General features: G+C 40.2%; 1 pseudogene; it reads left to right on the top strand.

Moving 5' to 3' along the window:
• Positions 1-2,346: 2,346 nt before the first annotated feature.
• Positions 2,347-19,640, top strand: part of LOC129677274 (serine/arginine-rich splicing factor 3-like) — a 38,633-nt pseudogene continuing 21,339 nt past the window's right edge.

The following is a 19,640-nucleotide window of genomic DNA, read 5'->3' on the forward strand; positions in this document are numbered from 1 at the left end:
GCCAGATCCCACGACTTGCAGACTTGAAGAAGGGAAAGTATGGCTGTACCAGTCAGGCAGTTCTACTTCTTCGGTTTCCACTCAGGTTGCTGCCAGCTTCCCTCAGCCTCAGCACAGCCCTCGGTTCTACAGGGCACTGAAGCCCTCTGGGCTCTTCAGACGCCCTTCTCAATGGTATGACCTTCTGCTGATGCCTTTGTCCACCTACAATTTAATACATTGACATCTTTCTAATGTCTGTCTCACATGCCCATCCATGTCTGGAGGAAAGCAAAACAGAGACCAAAAGCCGTGGCTATTGACCTCATGCAACCTATCCTTTCTTTTCTCTTTAAAAATTACTTTTGTGTTATGTAATCTGACTCTTTCTACTCTGTCTATTTAATATTCATAGTTTCTCATCATGAACCCCAAATATTCTTATTCCTTTCCTAGGAATACAACCCTCCAGCTAATTCTCCTGTTAACTCCTGGCCATAGCTTCTCCTCTATATTTCATCAGCAGAATTGGACATTTTGGACATGATTGGTTTCTGTCTTTTTATTGAAATTGCTTTCTCTTGGTTTGCAAGATGCTAGAGGGTGCAGGTTTTCTTTTCTCTCTGTCTGCTTCTCACTTCCCTTTGCCTCCTTTCTCTTTCTTGAAATTTATTGTTGTTCTTGCTTAGGATCCTTCCTCTTTTAGTCCTCTTATTAAAAAAAAAAAACTGTTCTTGTATCTGTGAATAACATTAGCTTTCAGTGTTGAAGACTCTTGGTTAGGCATGATAGAAATCAAATTAGACTAGACTAAATGTGTGAATTTTTTCCCTCAAACTGTTGAAAGACCCTAGACCTTAGATATAGGAGCATGAGATGTGGATCTCAGTGGGGTCTCAAGCATGGTAGGAGAGCCTGCACATTTTCTCCCTGTCTTTCTCTTTATGTCATTGTTATGCCGTCTTTTGTTTTGGTTCTCTGCTTTCTCTGTATGATAGAAAATTTGTTTTAAAACAGTAGCCCCAATACTTTTGAATCCTTTATAGTTACAAGCCACGTATATGAAGCTGAACTTGCCTACTTTAAATTTCTTGGTTTGGCTTGAGTAAGGTTCACACACCTTTTCCATGTGGATATCCTCTCTACTAAAATATGAATAGTCCAGGCTGATGAGGTGAAGTGAGGAGTTGGTTGGTGCCAATGGTGAGTCCTATGTCCTAAGTTTCTAACGCCAGGCAGATGATTGCTAAGCTAATTTCTCAAGATTGCACCTCCACTTGAATATTTTATTTACTTCATGAGCTTAACACACCCATTGTGTAACTCATGGCTTCTATTATTCTTTTGTACTAAAACATTTACATTCACATATTAGTCTTCTACTCTTTGCTTTAACAAGCCTCCCCTTAGAATTCCCTGTGCCTGGTCTTTGGTCATCTGTTGCCATCAATGACTTTTAAGCCCAGGCAGGCTAGTGACACATGTGCTCACTTCTCTCTACATACTTAAGATGTCTACCCACCCCTTTCCAATCCCCGCCTTTTCAGACTCAGAGCTGCCTCAGAGCTTTAAGGCTCTACGGGCCTGTCAGTTTTAACCATGTCCTCTGATTCAGTGTGAAGCCTAAGCGATCCCCTGGGCAATGGTGCCTCACCGCACACATTATGACCTACGGCAGGTCTGCTCTGCTCGTGGCATACAATCACGAACAAGTGATCTTTTAATCTGAGCCATGATTTCTCCATCTATAAAGTGAATATGTCCTTTTTACCCTCATCCGTCAGATCTGCTACAATAATTATTTTCTTTATTCCTCAGGTTAAAAATGCTCCATATAAAATCGGACTGCGTTGCCTGGAAGCTTCATAAATATGTTGTGCTATGCTCCTTTGGGCATTTCCTTTAGAAATTTGAGATTAGATGATAGTGTGATTTCATCTAATATTTCAAGTGAGAATTTTGATCTGGATTGGACTAATGGAATCTTGAAGTTAAGCAGAGACTAAGGACTTTGGCTGAAATCTACGGTGAGTATGTGGATTGCGTCAACTCCTTAATCCTTTCATATCATGCAACAATCAAAGCTTTCCCTGGCAAGTTCACCTGACAGAGCCGGTCCTTGTGGAGATGAAACTAAAAGCCCTCCCCACGTAAGGACACTCACTCTTCACGCTCATGCCTTGTGCCACGGAAGTCTTGCATTGCTCGGAGTGACTTCGTAGTTTATTTCTGTTCCCTTTCTGGGAGAAAGTTGGTATTCTGCAGGTTCTGTATTCCCGGAGCTGCTTTTCAGCCTCAAAGGCATGAGGGAAAGGAAAGGAATACTGAGCAAGCAAGGCGGAGCAAGGGGTCACAGGAGCGGCGCGGATGACAAGGAGCGCACCGCTCCACACGCACGGTTTCCGGCAGTTGCCACACTATCACCCCGCGCTCTTTAGAAAGGCAAAGCCTCAGGCCCAGATGCAAGATGCATGGGCAGTTCCTCTGCGAGTGTAAGCTTGAGAAGCACTAACAAGTCTTGCCCAGAAGTTCACAGGGACTTCCACAAGGCTTGAATTTTGGGGAAAGAAAAATTTCAAAGCCTCTGCTCCTTGCTAGAGGCCTTTCCCACGCGTCCAAGTTTCTATTACCCTGGGGCTTATTTTTGTTATTTCTGAACTGATGCAGAAGCCAAACAGCTGTTCTAACATCCAGGATCTCGTCTTAATGTAGGAGGATGGTATCTTACATGCTCTAAAAGAGCACGCCATCTGCAGTGCCATTAGGTCCGCCCTGTTGACATTGATTACCTCTACAGTCACAGCAGTTAAAACCTTCTCGACATGTGAATGGTTTCACTTCATCACCAACTCCTTTTTTGAAATACACTATGAAAACGAACCCCTGACTGGATGGCTTCTGTCTTATTTGGTTTGAAATACTTTTAAGAATAGAATTTTCGGGGGCTGAAAGACGGCTCAGAGGGTGAAGCATTTGTTACCCAGAGTTAAATTTTTGAGATCACAAGATCAAAAGAGAAAGCTGATTTCTGCGGGTTGGTTCTCTGACTTCCGCACTGCACACACACACACACACATGCACACACACGCACACTCAAACTAGAGTACACGTAAAACTCATACACAAAACACAGCGTGGAGCAAAACAGAGTTTGTTCATTAAGCCTTTGGGGGAAACGCAGTTGAGGGGGTTTGGAATTAGTATGGCCTTTGGAATGAGCTACATTGTTGGAGTCCCAGGAGAGCAGTTTACTGTCTCTGAGACCCTGAGAAGTGTTTTAAACTGTTTGTGTTTACTTTCTGCATTAATAGACTTATGATCGTACTAAAGCCAGAAAAGTTAAGATAAATTACTATGTGAAAAGCCACTTGAATATTACCTGACATTTGTAGAGAATATATTACATACTTGCAAGTGAGTTACAGAATTACTTATTTTGTGACAAGGTAGATAATGCGAAGTTTCTTTGCCTTGTCTTTATGGATTAATACTTTCTTAGTTTTTGGTTATGGTTTATAAAAGGACTTTGCTTGGGAATGGTCATGGCGGGGAGAATATACAGAATGCAAGAGCAAAGACCAGTTGAAGGCCTTCAACCCTATGTCATTTAGACTTCAACTTTTTTTTTCCTTCTTCTCCTTATAACTCTCACTACTTTAACAGGATGAGGAAGCAGTTTTGGCAGTATGTGCAATTTAAATTTTTATATCTGTCTATTGATTACATGGATTAATTATTTGTGTGTGCTTATGTGCACACGTGCAAGTATATGTATCACAGCACATGTGCAGGTGTGGAGGGCAGAGAATACCCTACAATTCTCTCTATCTACCACGTAGGTTCTAGGAATCAAGCTCAGGCTGTCAGTCTCCGCAGTCTTTCAGCCCAGTACATGGGATTTAAGAATTAGTTTATTACATATAGTCTACCTCAGAAGCATCTCGTCTCTGATTGGAAGAAAATACATTCATGAGATTTAAGCATTCCCTCAAGAGTCGTTATTTATAAATATGGTCTGCAAATATAAGACAAGACGCCAGCAACCACAGGTGGAACTGTTTAGAATAATCTTGCACAGCATAGATTTTCATTTGCCTATAAAGTTAAAAGAAATCTTGCTACCGTACTAAATCAATGCATCCCCTAAACAATAGGGAACACTGAAACCTGTTCTCTCCTTTTTAAAGACTGCATACATTTTAATAATAAGTTGGAATAGAAATATGCAGGGTTAAAAGAAAGACACACTTGAATAATTTATACAGAGAACAAAATGTAGCATATAGAAAAATTATGTTTGACATCGACATTTTCTAAAAAGAGTTTATTTTATTAGATTTCTAGGAAAGTAGGTTTCTAAATCATAACAGACTTGTGATAACCTTTTAAATAAAAATATCTCCCAAAGAAGTATATCTATAATTAAATTTAGAATGAAAACACAAAATTAATAACGCTGTTTAGAACTGGAAACCTCACACATTTTTATAACATTAAGGCTTTGTCCAAACAACTTCAGATTTGGAAAATCCTGACAAAGCTGGTATATATTTTCTACTGAATGTGACAGAAGCGCCTCTAGAATAATAATTTATTTTGTGCTACTGCGTGTAGCCCTTTAGATCAAATAATGATGGGTAGGCTTTTAGAAGTAGAAGGCAAAACGTGGGCAAATTAAAGAATTCAAAGGGTTCTCAAGGTGTTCATGAAATGCAGCCTATCTTAAAATGAATGCGCACTAACGGTGAGTCACATCATCGTTTCTTCCTTGGATTTGACACATTGCTTACACTAACAACACCAGCCTTTTAGTTGTTGAGGGAAAAAAAATCTTCAACACATCCCAGAAGCTGACGCAGGGTCTTTTGAGAATCTTTTCTTGTGATTTCTTCGCATCAGCTCGCCGTTGTCCGTGGGCCTGGAAGGCTGCGTGGTGAGCTAAGGCTACGGAAGGACTTCTCTTGAGAAAATGACCAGGAATTAATACCAATTTAAGTTTGGGTACATACTAATACCCACCGGGAAGCACTTCACCGGAGCTTCCCATCAGGTGACTCAGATTGTTTCACGGTCTTGCTTGGCGAGTAAGCGTCTCGCAGTGAGGCTGCCTAGGAGCCTCTCTATACCATGCAGTGAATCAATGGTGTTTACAGCAGAATCACGCAGTAAGCTTCTCTGCGCTTTACTCCAGATCAATGAAGACTCACTACGGGACTCACCTTTCAGCTTCTGCGAATGGTGTGGGGAATCGGGAGTCTTTATTCACCTTTAAATTATGTAGTTGCCATGAAGTTAGACAATGTATCATTTCTGGTAAGGCTGAGTCCTGTTACCAAAACTGATTCCAAGAGTAACTGAAGTAGTTGCTGGAATGTTAAATATTAGAATCAGTGAAAGGAAAGGAGTAAACATTACTGGAAAGTAAGACATTTTATGAATCACAAACTCATAAAAAAATGAGGGCTAATAGAAATGTTCCTGAAATGAGGAGGCAAGATGGTGGGAAATGGAATCGTCGAGAATAAGGATGTGGCAGGAAGGAAGAAATGGAATGATGGTTACTCAGTGAATATTAGGACAAATAATCTTCCTTGTTGGCGCTAGTTGCTTAGTTTCATCAACTTTAATTAAAACAGTACTTGGAATGGCTTCAGAAAGAGATAATTTTGGAATATTTTACCAACCTTGAAACTCTTTGATACATGCTGCCTTCCCATGTTATATTACTGACATCCCGTCTCTGCAGGGCAGGCTTAGGCTGACTGCAGTCCCTTGTAGGGACAGGAAGTTATAAGAAAGAAATTTGATTTTGAAGCAGTTTACTTATGAGATAGTGAACGGCTTAGGCCCTTCAGACTAGAGTTGAAGGGTCAACTTTACCATGCTTTCCTTTGAAAGGTATAAAAAGATCCTACTAGTAGCATGTCTCACGCAGGGCACAGGGACTGGCAGACCTAAAACTCATTCAGAATCTGCTAATTCCAATTTCAGTCCTGTTTTTTTTTTTTTTTTTTTTTTAAATATCGGTATACACATGTGCACACATACACACACTCACGTTATACAACAGCAGTTTCTTGCTACCTGATATTTAAATAGAATTTTTGTCCTGTCACTGGAACTTGTAAAATATTTTTACCCTTAAATCTGCTCTTTTATTTGCATTTTGCTGTTTTACAGTCCCATTGGTTTTCTGCCTAGAGGAATTTTGAATTAAATTGCCTTTTAGGTTCTAAATTTGTTTTAAAACTCAGTTTTGAATTGGCTCATAAAACTATGAGCTTGTCCGGCTTCAGTTTGAGCCCATCCTCCAATTTAAATTGACTTAGACATAAGCTGGAGATAATTTTCAATTTTTCTCTGCTTTCCAATCACCAGACTGTTGCTCGCATGTTTTATGTTCTTATGACAGAAACTGAGGACAGCATCTCAACCCTTGAGGGGATTTGAGAGCACCTTGGCCCAGGTTCAAACACATTCAGAGGAGAAAATTCAGGAATGAGGGGAGGCTTTAGACAAAAAGTATATTTAAACCCGCTCCAGAAAAAAAAAAATGCCAGTAGGTGCCGATGACACAGGACCCTTCATTCTGTTATCACCTCATTAGTGCAGATTGCCTGACCCGGATCTTCTGTGCTCTCAGTGCTAGCTGCTGGCTTCCTATTTTCTCTCAGGAACCTGAATCATCCCCACTCTACTGACAATGCCCTTTGGCAACTGGGATAACAGCACAGTTTGATGTAAACACGCCACATCCAATTCTGGTACTTTTACTTCTAATCTTCAATAACATTGTAGCTTTTATCTATGGTATGTCTAGTCTCACACAGAAAAAAACAAAAAACAAAAAACAGGCAGTTATTTGGAGCCCAAGGCTCCTAATAATTCTGCGTTGCTTTCTCTTCATCCATTTTGTTCTGAAACATATAAAAGAATACAAAAAAAAAAATATGAAGATGGAGTCTTGCCCACGCTGGGTGCCTTAAAACTCTGTAAGAACCTCTTACAGTGGCTTCTTGCATAGGTGAGATGAGAGAGTGGATCACTGCTTCAGGAGGGTGCAAAACAGTAAGCAAGGCTTTTAATGAAGATTATTTAAACTCTGTGCCCTCGACTTAGGGGTTTGTATGTAGACGTGTGTAAGTATGTTAGAAACAGACAATCACAGAGATAGAGAGATGGCTCAGCAGTTACTGGGGAAGAACTCACAGTACTCACATTGTAGCTGTAGTTCTGGGGGAGGGGATGTCTGGCACTGCTGGCCTTCAAGGGTACTCCAGCTTTTTTTTTTTTTTTTTTTAAAGTTTATTTGTTTTGTATCCCAGCTGTAGCCCCTTCCCTGGTTCCTTGCCAATCCCACCCTCCCTCCCTCTTCTCCTCTTAAGCCCCTCTCCAAGTCCACTGATAGGGGAGGTCCTCCTCTCCTTCCTTCTGATCCTAGTCTATCAAGTCTCATCAGGAATGGCTGCATTGTCTTCTGTGGCCTGATAAGGCTGCTCCCCTCTCAGGGGGAGGTGATCAAAGAGCAGGCCAATGTCAGTTCATGTCAGAGACAGTCCCTGTTCCCATTACTATGGAACCCATTTGGATACTGAGCTGCCATGTGCTACATCTGAGCAGGGGTTCTAGGTTATATCCATAAATGGTCCTTGGTTAGAGTATCAGTCACAGCAAAGACCCCTGTGCCCAGATATTTTGGTATTGTTGCTCTCTTGTGGAGTTCCTTTCCTCTCCAGGTCTTACTAACTCCTTTCATAAGATTCCCTGCACTCTGTCCAAAGTTTGGCTATGAGTCTCAGCATCTGCTTTGATACACTGCTGGGTAGAGACTTTCAGGGCCCTCTGTGGTAGGCAACTTTCCTGTTTGCTGTTTACTCCTTCTTCCACTGTCCATCCTGTTTGTCTTTTTGGGTACTCCAGCTTGTGAAAGTCCCACAGGCTTTACTCTCTTTAAAATATCCAGTGTCTCTTTAAACGTTCACATCTCTTCAAAATTCCAAAGACTTTTAACAGTGGGCTCATGTAAAATAAAATAAGAATGATATACTTATTACAAAAGGAAAGAGCCAGGCACAGTTTCAATCAGGACAAAGCAAACCAGAGTCCAAAAGCGGGACTCGCGATCTCCAATGGGCTTGGAGAAGCTTCCTCTCTCTGGCTCTGCTGTGCACAACATATGCAGCACCTCAGCTGGCTCCACCGTGCAGCTGTTTCTGTGCCTGGTAGTCATTCTGCAGTACTGGCATCTCCAAAATTCTGAGGTCTCCACTGCAATCTGGCTGCATCTTCACCAACAATGTCTTCTGAGTTCTCTTCAGGGACTCTGGCCCTTCCACAGGGTGCAAGCTTCAATTTCCCCCCATTATTCCTTCAATTCGGAGGCTACTACTGCACCTGAGGCTGCAGTTTCACCAATGGCCTTGCCTGGCTTCTAACTCAGCTGTTTTCCATGACTCACTTATGCCTTCAATACCAGGACCACCTGGGAAATCCTTACATATTACCAAGTTTGGTTGCCAGCAAATGGACAGACAGCCTTAACCCCCTCTGTACCACAGGCTTCTTTGGGCCAAACGAAAAGCTTATTTCTGCTTACAACATCCAGGCCACACTCCATCACTGAGAGAAGCCATAGCAAGAGCTCAAGGGAAAAACATGGAGGCAGGAGCTGAAGCAGAGGCCATGGAGGAGTGCTGCTTACCAGCTTGCTCCTCATGGCTTGCTCAGCCTGATCTCTTATATACTACAGTATCATTTGCCCTGGAATAGTGCCACTCACACTGAGCGGGGTCCTCCCACATCAATCATTAATCCATCGATCTTACATTCCTGTCTACAGGCCAATCTTCATGGAGGTATTTTCTCAGTTATAGAAAAAAAAAAGAGAGTTTCTCCCTCTTCCTCTGCTGGAGAGATGGCACAGTAAGTGAAAAGCTAATAAAGACACAAAATTCCTTCTTTCCAGTTGATCAAAAATGACCAGCACAATTATGTTTTATCTTCATGTATGTCTGTGCACCACATGTGTGCTTGGTGCTCACTGAAGTCAGAAGAAAATCCCCCAGAACTAGTGTTACAGGCAGTTATAAGCTACCACGTGGGTTCTGAGAAACAAACCCCAGTCCCCTGGAAGAGCAGCAAGGGCTCTTAACTGTTGGGCTGTCTCTTCAGTCTCCGCCAAAGAAAACCAAAATATTTTAAAGAAGGAATAGAAACTCACTTAATTAAAAAATGACTTAATGTTTAAACTCTTTAAATATCGATTGGGATAAGTGAAAGAAATTAAGGCACACTGTCTTCTATATTTCAGTTTTATGTGGTTAAATATTTTGATTAGGTAGAAGACAGGCCACTTAGACATTCAAGCCAGAGATGGTAATCATGTAGTTACATTCACAGGACACTGCTATAATTGTCGTTCAGAGACAGAACGAAAGACAGAGAGGTGAACCAGGAGATGAAAATGAAATGGCCAGATAGACTGTTGCCATCACCAAGGCAATGGTTCTCAACACTGGATACACACGTGGTCACCTAGGGAGCTTTTCAAAAGTCCTGAGCTCACTCAGGTCTCATCCAGACATCCTGAAGTGATTGATTTGGGCCAGAGTCTGAGCAGGACCAGGGTTTTGAGAGTATTGAAAGGTGATCAGGAGGGCAACTGAGTGGTACTTGTCCTTGGTCTGTAAGGACTATTAACCATCAATTCTGCTTTGATATATCCAGTGGTTTCTAAATTTGCTGTTATGTAGAATGACCTCACAGGCTGCATCTTAGACTTCTGAGACCTCAGCAGCCACATCTTAGACCTCTGCTCAGCTTGACTTAACAGAGCTTTTCCTCCAAAATCTGCAATTATGAAAACACCTCTGTCGAGACATCTCTGCAGCCCCCTATGGGGAACAAGAATTATGTTATCTGTTTTGACAAGTGTTACATTAATTTCTACTGACTTGTGTTCATAGGGCTCCACAGGAACTTTAACTAACAATATTGTCCACAGCTGAGGAGAGAAAGAGTGTGCAGGGAAGAGGAGAAGCTTATGCTAGGAAACTCCCTTTCAGATAGGAAGAGAGGAGGAGATTTGGAGACGGAGGAAAGCAAGTTTGTGAAAAAGTAATAAAACCTACCTTTTGGTACACACAGCATCCAATCAGGTAACCCCCACATGCTTCAGGATGAGGTTCTCTGGCCCTGCATCTGCCATATACAATTGTTTAAGGCTGGGAGAGCTGTTTTCCGCTCTGATGCCTTGAATGCCAGGCCACCTCTTTTGCTAGGTTTTTTGTTCACTTTAGTGACAGATAAGTGTCTTTCATGTTCTTCATGTGGACAATACTAAGAAGCTGATGTTGTTTTTATATTGTAAAGAAAAATTTTATGTGTGATAATACTTGTATAGAATATGGCAAAGAAAAAAAATGATAATCATAAGAATATCAAGCCTGGAACAATCATAAGGCTTAATTGCCATCTAGTAAGAAAAAAAAAATCAGGCTTGTTTCTTGTTTTAGTCTCATTATATTACTTTTAAAATCCCAGTGTGATTTTATTAGTATCTTACAGCTAATCATCTAAAAACCTTTGCAATTATCACGAGTGTTAAAAAAACCATCATCTATAGGATTGCTATTTCCATTCCAGAAATGCAAACATAACCACAAACATAAATTTTATATTTGTTAGGTTGCCTTTGCATCTTACCTCCTTCCAAATTCTAGAAAAGCAAAAATAAAACTTGAGTCAGTTTTGAATAGAATGTTTTGACATGCCACATCACTTTTAAAACTCTGTAACATCTCATCTGAGTAAAATCTGTAATTACGGATCACAAAACATAAAATAAAATTACAGGATCTGCTGATAAAGAGCCATCTCCTACTTTCTCAGCCTACTTTCGAGAAGGTATATGGCTACAGCAGAATTTCTTTCTTTTTAGTGTATCAAACTCTGAGGACCTGCTTGAGAGTCACGGTCCACTGTCCTTTTAGAAACCTTAAACTATTAGTAACCTATTTTAAAATATTGGTGATTACCATGAGTCTAACGGAGCATCTAAGAAGAATTAACATAGAGAGGAGGCCACCGAGGCCCCAGCATCTGTATGGACGTGAGAACCACAGGTGTTCTATACATACGAATCACACTGGTAAAACAGAACGGAAGAAAGATTCTCACTAGACCTCAGTCAGGAAGAGAGGCTGTGACATTGTATCATTTCTTAATTATGGAGAGGACCTAAGTTTAAGTAATGTCTCTTTTGTGGGACCTGGGGGTTGCTCAGCTTAGATTTGTGGTTCATTCTCCAGTGACTGGGGCCAGGGTAGGACCTAGGGCAGCTGTGTTTTAGCTGTTGTTGGGTGGCAGGCATTTTTCTCGATATCTAAGAGGCAGTTATTGTGTGAGGACTTAATATGCTATCGAGTGTTCATGCAAAAGATCAGCACTTCTAAGGCGGGACTTATGAAACTAAGGAAAGGCCAGATTCTTTTAGGCTGATGGTCAAGGCCTTCTCCAGGTGGACTCTCTAAACAATTGTCAGCCAAACTAATGCATAATCCAACAGGCGAGGTCCTTCACACCTGGGAGAGGTTGCTAAGGTAACCTCTGTCTGTCAGAGTTGTGTCATGTCTTTCCACCTTGGATCTGTAATATCAAAGTATAAAATAATCTCATGTATTTGAGTGGTGACATCTTACATACATAGTTTGTCTTGGTTAGTTTTGATTGATAACATGGAAAGAAATATGTTCTGAAGCATAGGTCAAATATTGTCACACACACACCCCTTCCCCAAACATCAGCCTGCTTGAACAATACTTTCGTTCCTGAGTTTGTCTCTAGTCTGAGTTCCTGTTAAATGTACCATAACCTAGTAGAACTGGGAGACTTATGCATCCCGTTTTATGATGATTCCTGATCAATCCTGCATCTTTTGTTTCCTCTTTCTCCAGTACAGATACTTCATCCACAATGATACTAGCTCTAAGGAGGGCTACACAGTTTTATTCTTTTATTCCTTTCCAACCTCACTCTCTAGAGATTATACACACATACATACATACATACATACATACATACATACATACATACATACATAGTACATGCATACCATAGGTGTATGCACACACACATGCATGTACAATTTCATTTGCACTTTTGAGTTCATCTACCTTGAACATTAAGTAGGATGCTCTTGTGAACAACACAAACTGAACCAAGATCCTGACTCCTAGTCAAACTCAAAGCATTAGCATTTTCTTTCTTTTTTATAAAAAAATTACATTAATTAATTTATTATTTATACAGTATTCTGCCTGCGCGTGTGCCTGCACACCAGCAGAGGACACCAGAACTCATCACAGATGGTTGTGAGCCACCATGTGGTTACTGGGAATTGAACTCTGGACTTCGGAAGAACAGCTAGAGCTCTCAACCTCTGAGCCATCTCTCCAGCCTGCATTAACATTTTCTTACATCTAATGTAAGTGGCGTTACATGTCAGCGACGCAACGTGTTCTCTAGCATTGTTTCAGCCCAGCCTTTCCTTCCACTTCGGCCATTGACACGATCCAGTATGAGGAAACTAGGAATGGGTACTGATGGAGAATCTCATGGTTCTTTTGAGAAAAATAACCTGGTGCTTTAATTTAATGATCTTTTGCTCTACTGCCTTCTCTAAATGTATTAGCATCTGCCAATATTCTAGCATAAATTCTAGTTGGGAGAATATCCAGATTTTCGGTCTGAAGTATTTGCTTAAATTCTTATTTATTTTCTTCGTGTCTCAATACACATACATATAGAAGGAAAATGGGAATCTGCTTAATAGAAGCCTAGCAGAGCTAATAGGTTAAGGATAGTAGAAACGTTTCTTACTATGTAACTATCTCCTAATTATGGGATATAAAATATTTTTAAGACAAAATAGTGTGGGGTTCCATAGAAGGCTGAACTGTGATTCAGTGCTGTTGAGAATGTAAATTACTAGAATCATTATGAAAACTAGTATGATGGGTCCTCACAAAACTAGAATTAGAACTACCACAGAATTCAACAATGCTGCTGCTCCTAAGGATATAATCAAAGGACATGCAATCAGGAAAACATCTGCTCTCCTGTTTTCATTGCAGAATTATTCACAATGGCCACAGAATGAACAGTATCTATCAAGTAATGATTGGAGAAAAAAATGTGGTACATATACACAAAAGAAAACTAAATAAAATACTTTTTTTCTGGGTCTGTAGAGATAGAATGGTGGATTTGAACATTGGCTGCTCTTTCAGAGGTATCTGGGTTTAATTCCTAGCCCTCCAATGGGAGCTCACAACCATCTGTAAACTCCAGTTGCACAGGATCTGACAGCCTCACCAGGCATGTACATGGTTCATAGACATACACACACCCATACGCACAAAATAACATTGAGAAATAAAATAAAATTCTGTCATGCAGGAACATGGATGCAGCCTGAAGACTATGCTATTAAGTAAGCCAAATGAAAGACAAATTCCACATATTCCTACTAATACGTGGAGACAAAAGTTGACCTCAAAATAGTAGAGAAAAGAATACTGGTTATCAGAGCCTACGAAGGTTCTGAAGATGAGTCAGATGGAGAAAGGATGGGCAATGGACAGAGAAGTACAGATGGATAGAAGAAATGACTCTACATGGTCCACAGTGAAATAGGCTAAATATGGCCAATGTGAACAATTGCTTGCACATTTCAAAATAGCTAATAGAGAAGATTTTGAATGCGTTCAACACAAAGAAATTATGTCTGAGATGTCACTTACTTTGATCTGATTATTAAATGCAGTATAGAATGACATGCCGTGCTGTATTTTGTATGTAATTACCATGTGTTAATTAAAACATACATAAACAGGAGCTTGAGAGATGGTTCAGATAGTAAGAACACTTTTTGCTCTTGCAGAGGATCTGGGTTTGGTTCCCAGCAGCCATATTGGGCAACACATAACCACCTGTAGGTTTAGTTCTAGGGGATGCAACAGCTTCCTCTGTCTTATGCGTGTACGTGCTGCACATACATACACTCAGGCACACACTTATACACATGAACTAAAAATTAAATACAACCTTAAAATACAAATACAGAAAAAGACAGAAAGCAGATTACTGACTATTTTGTGATCTCAGAAACAAGATGTAAGCCAGCACATGCTTTTTACTGTGACATCTTACAGCCAGAAATCACAGAATGGGCCTCAGACAGGTTGATAAGGGCAAAGCATAGAGACCTGTATGTTTAAATGGATGGGCGGATTGACCCTACTTCAATTCTTGAGTGTTCTCATTCAAAAATGTATTGAGGAAAGCTAAGTTCCTTGTGGATCACTTCCATATTTTACTCACCTTTGTGATTTTTATAACTTGATACCTTTTACAGCATAACCACTCAAGAAATAATTATTGAGTGAAAGAAAATGAAATTGCATTATGATATGTTGAAAATATTTGAGATTTTGAGCTCATTTACTTAATGCTTGATGTGAGTGAGTCATTTAATTTCTAAGGTTCTGAGCTTAGCCAATCTATACAAATCAGCTTAAAAAAGCCACCTAATTTAAATTTTTATTACAAAGATTAAGATATACTTACGAGACCCCTTTCTCAATTTGTCGTCATTCTGTCCACAATTGAACTTGTGATCTTGAGTACATCAGTTAACAGAATAGTCAAACCCTCGAGCCATCATATTGTCCACATAGAGTTTGGGAGAAACAACAACAAAAAAGAAATCAGTTGCTCCATCATCTCTCATTCAATCAACTGTACAAGAAATTCAAAGCTGCAAACATCAAAGAAGAGGAGGAGAGGTGGGGGAAGGGGAGATGCAGGCCATTGTACAGTTTCATAAAGGACAGTTTAACTGTTCAACAGTTTAACTCTTGTGTGAGAGAAATTTAAGCCAAGGTTTTGAGAAGGGAGTTAGCCTGTAGTCACAAGGAAGAAACAGGTTGCAAGACAGGTCAAATTTGTTGACAGAATCTGAGAAGGGTATTCTAGGGAGATGACAGTCAGGAAGAGGAGAAGAGGGAGTTGGAAAGACAAGGGGGCTAGTAGCAGGATACTCAGGGTCTTATGTAGACTCCACGTTTGCCTTTTCTACTGGGCCCAATTAACACCACTGCAACCATGAGAAAAGATGTCATGTTCTGACCTTGGTTTTGTTGGCATTTAGTTTGTAATGCAGGGACCACCCATACTTATCAGGTAAAGCTTACAAGTTAAAGTAATATTTTTATAACTATGCATTATTAATCAGAATAAAATCTTAGTTCCACCTACAAAAAGCAACCAGCACAGGAAATTTCATCAGCCGTCTGCCACCTAAATTGGCTAACACTTAACATAATATTATGCTTTTGTTTTTCAAAGAGTCAGGCTCATGCAGTAAGCAGATTCTAGACTGCATAAGACTCCAAATACAGTTTGGAGTGTATAAATGCTGTGGAATTTATTTTTCTTAATAATGATGCATTTTGTTTTTCTCTAGGAAGAGAGCATATTCTACCATTGTCTGTAGGTACGAAAAAGGACTTTTAGTTCAAAGTTCCTGGACGGGATTCACTCTGGTGACTTTATAATTTGGGCTTTCATTGTGCAGTATTTTCCTTCAGGTCAAACTTCTAGTACAGGCTTCTTCCTACCTGTACTAGTAGATAGTAGCAGAGAAAAAAGGTGAAATTAAGTAGAATATTCACATAGTTCTTTGTCTGACTTGTTACTCTAACCCATATACTCCCAGAATTCCCTTCTTTTTTTATTAAATTTTTATTTTTATATTAATTACAGTTTATTTACTTTTTATCCCAGCTGTAGCCCCCTCCTTCATCCCCCTCCCTCATCTCTTCCTTGCCCCTCTCTAAGTCCACTCATAGGGGAGGCCTCCTCCCCTTCCATCTGATCTTAGCTTATCAGGTATCTTCAGGACTGGCTGCAAAGTCCTCCTCTGTGGCCTAGCAAGGCTGCTCTTCCCTCAGGGGTGGGGAGGTCAAGGAGCCAGCCATTGAGTTCATGTCAGAGACAGTCCCTGTTCCTCTTACTAGAGAACCCACTTGGATACGAACTGCCATGGGCATGACTTGAGTATTGAACTGCCATGGGCACCACCTGAGCAGGGGTTCTAGGTGATATCCATGCATGGTCCTTGGTTGGGGAATCAGTCTCAGAAAAGACCCCTGTGCCCAGATATATTTGTTCCTTGTGGAACTCCTGTTCTCTCCAGATCTTACTAACTCCCTCTTTTATCATATGATTCCCTGCACTCTGCTGAAGGTTTGGTTAGGAGTCTCCACATCTGCTTTGATACACTGCTAGGCAGAGTCTTTCAGAGGCCCTCTATGATAGCCTCCTGTCCTTTTACTTGTTTTCTCCTACTTCCAATGTTCATCCCATCATGCTGGAGAGGTTGTGGAGAAAAAGAAACCCTCCTCCATTGCTGGTGGGAATATAAACTTGTACAACCACTTTGGAAATCAATCTGGTGCTTTCTTAGACAATTAGGAATAGCGCTTCCTCAAGATCCAGCTATACCATTCCTAGGCATTTAACCAAAAGATGCTCAAGTACACAACAAGGACATTTGCTCAACCATGTTCGTAGCAGCTTTATTTGTTATAGTCAGAATCTGGAAACAACCCAGATATCCCTCAACAGAGGAATGGATACAGAAATTGTGGTACATCTACACAATGGAATACCACTCAGCAATTAAAAACAAGGAAATCATGAAATTTGTAGGCAAATGGTGGGACCTAGAAAAGATCATCCTGAGTGAGGTATCCCAGAAGCAGAAAGACACACACATGGTACATACTCACTTATAAGTGGATACTAGACCTATAAGATAGGATAAACATGCTAAGATCTGTACACCTAAAGAAGCTGAAAAAGAAGGAGGACCCGGGGTAAGATTATCAATCCTCACAGGATTCCCGTCTTAATCAGAGAAACAATTTGAGTTGTTATTTTCTTATTATGGAAGGGACCTGGGGCATAGTCTCAACAATTGTACTAGTTACAATTAACCAAATGGCATTCTTCCTGAATAAATTACTGGCACACACTGACATTAACACTGTCTTTTAAGAACTCAGACGGGAAAGGTCTGGTGAATGGGTTCTGAGTCACAGATAAGACCAAGGAGTTCTTCTCAGGTGTCATAGAGGACAGGGACAGGATAACAATTTTTAGGATAACAAATGTATCATTGTGCCACAAGAAAGGGCTTGTAATGTTTTACCAACAAAGACATGCTCGCTGTGATTTAACACTACACAGTATATATGATAAATAATAAATATATGAAATTTTTACATTTCAATTTAAACATAAAACTAAAAATTAAAAAAAAAATTCCTACATGCCTGTCAGATTCTCCTAAGAAAACGGTGTGACTGTTATTCCCTTTTAAGCCCTTTTATGTATCGTGCTGACATACTTGGGTCCGTCAAATAATGCTGTCTAAAATTTATTTCATGCCTTTTAAAAAATATTGGTGACTTATTTACTTCAGTGAAATAAATTAATGTTTTACTTAGGAATTATTTTACTTAGTTGTCAACATGATTACTATGATATTTTTTATTGGTGCAAAGTAAGGGGTTACACTGTGGCATTTCCACCAGCGTATATAACAGACTCTGACCACATTCAACCCTTCTACATCTCCCCTTCCACTTTTCCATCCCTAGTCCTTCACCTTTAGTTTTCTGTCTTCTTCCCCGCTCCTAGCTTCTCAGTGAGAGAAAAATATGGCATTTTTCTTTATTATTCGCCTTTCCTAAACACCTTGAGTTTCCACTGTTTCCTGGAAATGTCATTTGTTTTTCTTTGCGACTTAGGAGAACTCCATTGTGTCTGCATAACACAGTTCTCTACCCTTTCATCTGTAGACGGGCAAGGGGACTAATCGAATAACTTGGGTATTGTGAACAGTGCAGAGATGAACATGGGCACGTCAGTGTCTCTGTAGCAGGCTCACTTTGAATTTTGATGCCACCATGAAAATCAAACGGCAGCTTCTCAAGAGGTGTAAAAATGAACCCTTAAATTTAGTTATAGTTTAATTACTTTCTAAGACATAAATACTAGCAACTGGTTTGGTAATACTTTAGTGGATAGGTAATACTTAGTGGATAGGTAACACTTTAGTGGATAGAGACTTGCAGTCTCTCCTGGGCCATGTCTAGTCTCTGGGACCCAACAAATGTATGTTGTTACCTTACATGACAAAAGGGACTTTTCAGGGTAAAACTAAAGATCCTGGGGGGGGGTGATTAATCTCAGATTTTCAGGGGAATTGTATGTCCCTTATAAAGGGCGAGAATGGGGTCAAAGTTAGTGGAGGTCATATGACAAGAGCAAAGCTGCAGGGAGCAAGCTGTACGTTCTCTGGAGAGCTTCATGAAGGACCTTGTGGGAACCTGAAGACACCTGGATTTTAGCAGAGGACAATGGATCCCAGACCACCAAGACATCTATTTCATCTTCTTTATCCTCTTCCCCATTCTCTTCTCTCTCCCCTCTCTCTTTTTCTTCTGTGAGCTCACTTTGTAGCTCAGGCTGGCCTCAAACTGGCTGCCACCATGCCCAACTCTTCTTCTTCTGTGATGCCAAATTTATAGCAATTTATGAAAGCTTTAAGGGGCATCAAATATGAAAATCCATGTAATTAAAGTAGTCTACAATTTAAAAGTTGGTAACAAACAGATATCTCATCAATATAGTTAATGCTGCAAAAATCAAGAAAGAAATATGGTCGGCTTTGAGCCTGTGTATTTAATGTTTGTGTGGACCTCAGGAAGCCCTCCTAAGGTCTCTCTGAATTCATGACTACACACATAGCCAACAATGGAATAATTGTGTAATTATCCTGGAAGTTAATGTGTTTTTGTGAAGTCTCAGATGGTTTCTGGTGAAAATCACCCCATGCTTCCTTCCCTGGATTGTTCTGCACCATGTTTCACCCATCAGAACGAATGCTATTCCAACTGTTGATGTATCATGAAGTTCAGCTTACTTTGTTGATGAAACCCAAGAAACCATATGCTGCACACGACTCTGGTTTGAAGAAATGGCAGTGGAAGGTACTACATAGAGGCACTATAAAATCTTCTAAAAAGTGGAAGAGATCAGGGCTGGGAATTGGGGAAGGATTCTCAGATAGAACCCACATTAAAGTATTTCACATAGAAAGGGAAATAGAATAGATCTTGAGGGTGGACAGAAGTAAGGATCTGGATGGAGGTAGGGTGGGAATAGGAACAGGAGAGATGGGTTGGAGGGAAGATAAAGAGAGAGAATTGTTGCTGTGGTTTTCCTCCTGGCTCCAAGATTCCAGAATAATGTCTTATCAGACTAAAAGTATTTTTGTAAACACCTAGGCCATATAGCTAGGCTCTTCTCTGACTATCTCATAACTTAAAATAACCCATTTATTCTGTACTTAGTTCTGCCATGTGGCTGGTTACCTATGCTTAGGTACCTTGCATTTGTCTTCCTCACATATTCCTGGGCAACTCTCAAGAACCTGGCACTATCCCAGAATCCTTTTTGCCTGCTGGATGTCTCACCTTCTATTCCACATATCATTATATATATATATATATATATATATATATATATAT

Source organism: Psammomys obesus, unplaced genomic scaffold, assembly GCF_907164565.1.
Source record: "Psammomys obesus unplaced genomic scaffold, mPsaObe1.curated_primary_1811, whole genome shotgun sequence".
Lineage (NCBI taxonomy): Eukaryota > Metazoa > Chordata > Mammalia > Rodentia > Muridae > Psammomys > Psammomys obesus.